This window comes from Saccoglossus kowalevskii, chromosome 22 (genome assembly GCF_978046115.1).
Source record: "Saccoglossus kowalevskii chromosome 22, keSacKowa6.1, whole genome shotgun sequence".
NCBI classification, from domain to species: domain Eukaryota; kingdom Metazoa; phylum Hemichordata; class Enteropneusta; family Harrimaniidae; genus Saccoglossus; species Saccoglossus kowalevskii.
The window spans coordinates 19,121,950-19,130,900 of NC_140662.1; positions in this window are offsets into that span (position 1 = coordinate 19,121,950).

Here is an 8,951-nt window from a genome sequence, read left to right on the forward strand (position 1 = left end):
TTCATTCAGCAAATACACCCATGTATGCAAGCATTCCATTCAATCAGCAAATACACCCATGTATACAAGAATTCCATTCCTTCAACAAATACACCCATGTATACAAGAATTCCATTCATTCAGCAAATACACCCATGTATACAAGAATTCCATTCATTCAACAAATACACCCATGTATGCAAGAATTCTATTCATTCAGCAAATACACACATGTTTGGAAGAATTCCATTCATTCAGCAAATACACCCATGTATACAAGAATTCCATCTATTTTGCAAATACACCCATGTATGCAAGAATTCCATTCATTCAGCAAATACACCCATGTATGCAAGCATTCCATTCATTCAGCAAATACACCCATGTATACAAGAATTCCATTCATTCAACAAATACACCCATGTGTGCAAGCATTCCATTCATTCAGCAAATACACCCATGTATGCAAGCATTCCATTCATTCAGCAAATACACCCATGTATACAAGGATTCCATTCATTCAACAAATACACCCATGTGTGCAAGCATTCCATTCATTCAGCAAATACACCCATGTATGCAAGAATTCCATTCATTCAGCAAATACACCCATGTATGCAAGCATTCCATTCATTCAGCAAATACACCCATGTATACAAGAATTCCATTCATTCAACAAATACACCCATGTGTGCAAGCATTCCATTCATTCAGCAAATACACCCATGTATACAAGAATTCCATTCATTCAGCAAATACACCCATGTATACAAGAATTCCATTCATTCAACAAATACACCCATGTATACAAGAATTCCATTCATTCAGCAAATACACCCATGTATGCAAGAATTCCATTCATTCAGCAAATACACCCATGTATGCAAGAATTCCATTCATTCAGCAAATACACCCATGTATACAAGAATTCCATTCATTCAGCAAATACACCCATGTATGCAAGAATTCCATTCATTCAGCAAATACACCCATGTATGCAAGAATTCTATTCATTCAGCAAATACACCCATGTATTCAAGAATTCCATTCATTCAGCAAATACACCCATGTATGCAAGAATTCCATTCATTCAACAAATACACCCATGTATACAAGAATTCCATTCATTCAGCAAATACACCCATGTATACAAGAATTCCATTCATTCAACAAATACACCCATGTATGCAAGAATTCTATTCATTCAGCAAATACACACATGTTTGGAAGAATTCCATTCATTCAGCAAATACACCCATGTATACAAGAATTCCATTCATTCAGCAAATACACCCATGTATGCAAGAATTCCATTCATTCAGCAAATACACCCATTGTATGCACGAATTCCATTCATTCAGCAAATACACCCATGTATGCAAGCATTCCATTCAATCAGCAAATACACCCATGTATGCAAGCATTCCATTCATTCAGCAAATACATCCATGTATACAAGAATTCCATTCATTCAACAAATACACCCATGTATACAAGAATTCCATTCATTCAGCAAATACACCCATGTATACAAGAATTCCATTCATTCAACAAATACACCCATGTATGCAAGAATTCTATTCATTCAGCAAATACACACATGTTTGGAAGAATTCCATTCATTCAGCAAATACACCCATGTATACAAGAATTCCATCTATTTTGCAAATACACCCATGTATGCAAGAATTCCATTCATTCAGCAAATACACCCATGTATGCAAGCATTCCATTCATTCAGCAAATACACCCATGTATACAAGAATTCCATTCATTCAACAAATACACCCATGTGTGCAAGCATTCCATTCATTCAGCAAATACACCCATGTATGCAAGCATTCCATTCATTCAGCAAATACACCCATGTATACAAGAATTCCATTCATTCAACAAATACACCCATGTGTGCAAGCATTCCATTCATTCAGCAAATACACCCATGTATGCAAGAATTCCATTCATTCAGCAAATACACCCATGTATGCAAGCATTCCATTCATTCAGCAAATACACCCATGTATACAAGAATTCCATTCATTCAACAAATACACCCATGTGTGCAAGCATTCCATTCATTCAGCAAATACACCCATGTATACAAGAATTCCATTCATTGAGCAAATACACCCATGTATACAAGAATTCCATTCATTCAACAAATACACCCATGTATACAAGAATTCCATTCATTCAGCAAATACACCCATGTATTCAAGAATTCCATTCATTCAGCAAATACACCCATGTATGCAAGAATTCCATTCATTCAACAAATACACCCATGTATACAAGAATTCCATTCATTCAGCAAATACACCCATGTATACAAGAATTCCATTCATTCAACAAATACACCCATGTATGCAAGAATTCTATTCATTCAGCAAATACACACATGTTTGGAAGAATTCCATTCATTCAGCAAATACACCCATGTATACAAGAATTCCATTCATTCAGCAAATACACCCATGTATGCAAGAATTCCATTCATTCAGCAAATACACCCATTGTATGCACGAATTCCATTCATTCAGCAAATACACCCATGTATGCAAGCATTCCATTCAATCAGCAAATACACCCATGTATGCAAGAATTCCATTCATTCAACAAATACACCCATGTATACAAGAATTCCATTCATTCAGCAAATACACCCATGTATACAAGAATTCCATTCATTCAACAAATACACCCATGTATGCAAGAATTGCATTCATTCAACAAATACACGCATGTATACAAGAATTCCATTCATTCAGCAAATACACCCATATATACAAGAATTCTATTCATTCAGCAAATACACACATGTTTGGAAGAATTCCATTCATTCAGCAAATATACCCATGTATGCAAGAATTCCATCTATTTAGCAAATACATCCATGTATGCAAGAATTCCATCTATTCAGCAAATACATCCATGTATACAAGAATTCCATTCATTCAGCAAATACACACATGTATGCAAGAATTCCATCTATTTAGCAAATACATCCATGTATGCAAAAATTCCATCTATTCAGCAAATACATCCATGTATACAAGAATTCTATTCATTCAGCAATTACACCCATGTATACAAGAATTCCATTCATTCAGCAAATACACCCATGTATGCAAGAATTCCATCTATTTAGCAAATACATACATGTATGCAAGAATTCCATCTATTCAGCAAATACATCCATGTATACAAGAATTCTATTCATTTATCAAATGCACCCATTGTATGCAAGCATTCCATTCATTCACCAAATACACCCATGCATTCAAGAATTCTATTCATTTATCAAATACACCCATTGTATGCAAGCATTCCATTCATTCAGCAAATACACCCACGTATGTAAGAATTCCACTCATTCAGCAAATACACCCATGTATGCAAGAATTCCATTCATTCAGCAAATACACCCATGTATGCAAGAATTCCATTCATTCAGCAAATACACCCATGTATGCAAGCATTCCATTCATTCAGCAAATACACCCATGTATGCAAGCATTCCATTCATTCAGCAAATACACCCATGTATGCAAGAATTCCATTCATTCAGCAAATACACCCATGTATGCAAGAATTCCATTCATTCAGCAAATACACCCATTGTATGCACGAATTCCATTCATACAGCAAATACACCCATGTATGCAAGCATTCCATTCAATCAGCAAATACACCCATGTATGCAAGCATTCCATTCATTCAGCAAATACATCCATGTATACAAGAATTCCATTCATTCAACAAATACACCCATGTATACAAGAATTCCATTCATTCAGCAAATACACCCACGTATACAAGAATTCCATTCATTCAACAAATACACCCATGTATGCAAGAATTCTATTCATTCAGCAAATACACACATGTTTGGAAGAATTCCATTCATTCAGCAAATACACCCATGTATACAAGAATTCCATCCATTTAGCAAATACACCCATGTATGCAAGAATTCCATTCATTCAGCAAATACACTCATGTATGCAAGAATTCCATTCATTCAGCAAATACACCCATGTATACAAGAATTCCATTCATTCAGCAAATACACCCATGTATACAAGAATTTCATTCATTCAGCAAATACACCCATGTATGCAAGAATTCCATTCATTCAGCAAATACACCCATTGTATGCACGAATTCCATTCATTCAGCAAATACACCCATGTATACAAGAATTTCATTCATTCAGCAAATACACCCATGTATGCAAGAATTCCATTCATTCAGCAAATACACCCATTGTATACACGAATTCCATTCATTCAGCAAATACACCCATTGTATGCACGAATTCCATTCATACAGCAAATACACCCATGTATGCAAGCATTTCATTCAATCAGCAAATACACCCATGTATGCAAGCATTCCATTCATTCAGCAAATACATCCATGTATACAAGAATTCCATTCATTCAACAAATACACCCATGTATACAAGAATTCCATTCATTCAGCAAATACACCCATGTATACAAGAATTCCATTCATTCAACAAATACACCCATGTATGCAAGAATTCTATTCATTCAGCAAATACACACATGTTTGGAAGAATTCCATTCATTCAGCAAATACACCCATGTATACAAGAATTCCATCCATTTAGCAAATACACCCATGTATGCAAGAATTCCATTCATTCAGCAAATACACTCATGTATGCAAGCATTCCATTCATTCAGCAAATACACCCATGTATACAAGAATTCCATTCATTCAGCAAATACACCCATGTATACAAGAATTTCATTCATTCAGCAAATACACCCATGTATGCAAGAATTCCATTCATTCAGCAAATACACCCATTGTATGCACGAATTCCATTCATTCAGCAAATACACCCATGTATGCAAGCATTCCATTCAATCAGCAAATACACCCATGTGTGCAAGAATTCCATTCATTCAACAAATACACCCATGTATACAAGAATTCCATTCATTCAGCAAATACACCCATGTATACAAGAATTCCATTCATTCAACAAATAAACCCATGTATGCAAGAATTCTATTCATTCAGCAAATACACACATGTTTGGAAGAATTCCATTCATTCAGCAAATACACCCATGTATACAAGAATTCCATTCATTCAGCAAATACACCCATGTATGCAAGAATTCCATTCATTCAGCAAATACACCCATTGTATGCACGAATTCCATTCATTCAGCAAATACACCCATGTATGCAAGCATTCCATTCAATCAGCAAATACACCCATGTATGCAAGAATTCCATTCATTCAACAAATACACCCATGTATACAAGAATTCCATTCATTCAGCAAATACACCCATGTATGCAAGAATTCCATTCATTCAGCAAATACACCCATTGTATGCACGAATTCCATTCATTCAGCAAATACACCCATGTATGCAAGCATTCCATTCAATCAGCAAATACACCCATGTATGCAAGCATTCCATTCATTCAGCAAATACATCCATGTATACAAGAATTCCATTCATTCAACAAATACACCCATGTATACAAGAATTCCATTCATTCAGCAAATACACCCATGTATACAAGAATTCCATTCATTCAACAAATACACCCATGTATGCAAGAATTCTATTCATTCAGCAAATACACACATGTTTGAAAGAATTCCATTCATTCAGCAAATACACCCATGTATACAAGAATTCCATCCATTTAGCAAATACACCCATGTATGCAAGAATTCCATTCATTCAGCAAATACACTCATGTATGCAAGCATTCCATTCATTCAGCAAATACACCCATGTATACAAGAATTCCATTCATTCAACAAATACACCTATGTGTGCAAGCATTCCATTCATTCAGCAAATACACCCATGTATACAAGAATTCCATTCATTCAGCAAATACACCCATGTATACAAGAATTTCATTCATTCAGCAAATACACCCATGTATGCAAGAATTCCATTCATTCAGCAAATACACCCATTGTATGCACGAATTCCATTCATTCAGCAAATACACCCATGTATGCAAGCATTCCATTCAATCAGCAAATACACCCATGTGTGCAAGAATTCCATTCATTCAACAAATACACCCATGTATACAAGAATTCCATTCATTCAGCAAATACACCCATGTATACAAGAATTCCATTCATTCAACAAATAAACCCATGTATGCAAGAATTCTATTCATTCAGCAAATACACACATGTATACAAGAATTCCATTCATTCAGCAAATACACCCATGTATGCAAGAATTCCATTCATTCAGCAAATACACCCATGTATGCAAGCATTCCATTCAATCAGCAAATACACCCATGTATGCAAGAATTCCATTCATTCAACAAATACACCCATGTATACAAGAATTCCATTCATTCAGCAAATACACCCATGTATACAAGAATTCCATTCATTCAGCAAATACACCCATGTATGCAAGAATTCCATTCATTCAGCAAATACACCCATTGTATGCACGAATTCCATTCATTCAGCAAATACACCCATGTATGCAAGCATTCCATTCAATCAGCAAATACACCCATGTATGCAAGAATTCCATTCATTCAACAAATACACCCATGTATACAAGAATTCCATTCATTCAGCAAATACACCCATGTATGCAAGAATTCCATTCATTCAGCAAATACACCCATTGTATGCACGAATTCCATTCATTCAGCAAATACACCCATGTATGCAAGCATTCCATTCAATCAGCAAATACACCCATGTATGCAAGCATTCCATTCATTCAGCAAATACATCCATGTATACAAGAATTCCATTCATTCAACAAATACACCCATGTATACAAGAATTCCATTCATTCAGCAAATACACCCATGTATACAAGAATTCCATTCATTCAACAAATACACCCATGTATGCAAGAATTCTATTCATTCAGCAAATACACACATGTTTGGAAGAATTCCATTCATTCAGCAAATACACCCATGTATACAAGAATTCCATCTATTTTGCAAATACACCCATGTATGCAAGAATTCCATTCATTCAGCAAATACACCCATGTATGCAAGCATTCCATTCATTGAGCAAATACACCCATGTATACAAGAATTCCATTCATTCAACAAATACACCCATGTGTGCAAGCATTCCATTCATTCAGCAAATACACCCATGTATGCAAGCATTCCATTCATTCAGCAAATACACCCATGTATACAAGAATTCCATTCATTCAACAAATACACCCATGTGTGCAAGCATTCCATTCATTCAGCAAATACACCCATGTATGCAAGAATTCCATTCATTCAGCAAATACACCCATGTATGCAAGCATTCCATTCATTCAGCAAATACACCCATGTATACAAGAATTCCATTCATTCAACAAATACACCCATGTGTGCAAGCATTCCATTCATTCAGCAAATACACCCATGTATACAAGAATTCCATTCATTCAGCAAATACACCCATGTATACAAGAATTCCATTCATTCAATAAATACACCCATGTATACAAGAATTCCATTCATTCAGCAAATACACCCATGTATTCAAGAATTCCATTCATTCAGCAAATACACCCATGTATGCAAGAATTCCATTCATTCAACAAATACACCCATGTATACAAGAATTCCATTCATTCAGCAAATACACCCATGTATACAAGAATTCCATTCATTCAACAAATACACCCATGTATGCAAGAATTCTATTCATTCAGCAAATACACACATGTTTGGAAGAATTCCATTCATTCAGCAAATACACCCATGTATACAAGAATTCCATTCATTCAGCAAATACACCCATGTATACAAGAATTCCATTCATTCAACAAATACACCCATGTATGCAAGAATTCTATTCATTCAGCAAATATACACATGTTTGGAAGAATTCCATTCATTCAGCAAATACACCCATGTATACAAGAATTCCATTCATTCAGCAAATACACCCATGTATGCAAGAATTCCATTCATTCAGCAAATACACCCATTGTATGCACGAATTCCATTCATTCAGCAAATACACCCATGTATGTAAGCATTCCATTCAATCAGCGAATACACCCATGTATGCAAGAATTCCATTCATTCAACAAATACACCCATGTATACAAGAATTCCATTCATTCCACAAATACACCCATGTATGCAAGAATTCCATTCATTCAGCAAATACACCCATTGTATGCACGAATTCCATTCATTCAGCAAATACACCCATGTATGCAAGCATTCCATTCAATCAGCAAATACACCCATGTATGCAAGCATTCCATTCATTCAGCAAATACATCCATGTATACAAGAATTCCATTCATTCAACAAATACACCCATGTATACAAGAATTCCATTCATTCAGCAAATACACCCATGTATACAAGAATTCCATTCATTCAACAAATACACCCATGTATGCAAGAATTCTATTCATTCAGCAAATACACACATGTTTGGAAGAATTCCATTCATTCAGCAAATACACCCATGTATACAAGAATTCCATCTAGTTTGCAAATACACCCATGTATGCAAGAATTCCATTCATTCAGCAAATACACCCATGTATGCAAGCATTCCATTCATTCAGCAAATACACCCATGTATACAAGAATTCCATTCATTCAACAAATACACCCATGTGTGCAAGCATTCCATTCATTCAGCAAATACACCCATGTATGCAAGCATTCCATTCATTCAGCAAATACACCCATGTATACAAGAATTCCATTCATTCAACAAATACACCCATGTGTGCAAGCATTCCATTCATTCAGCAAATACACCCATGTATGCAAGAATTCCATTCATTCAGCAAATACACCCATGTATGCAAGCATTCCATTCATTCAGCAAATACACCCATGTATACAAGAATTCCATTCATTCAACAAATACACCCATGTGTGCAAGCATTCCATTCATTCAGCAAATACACCCATGTATACAAGAATTCCATTCAT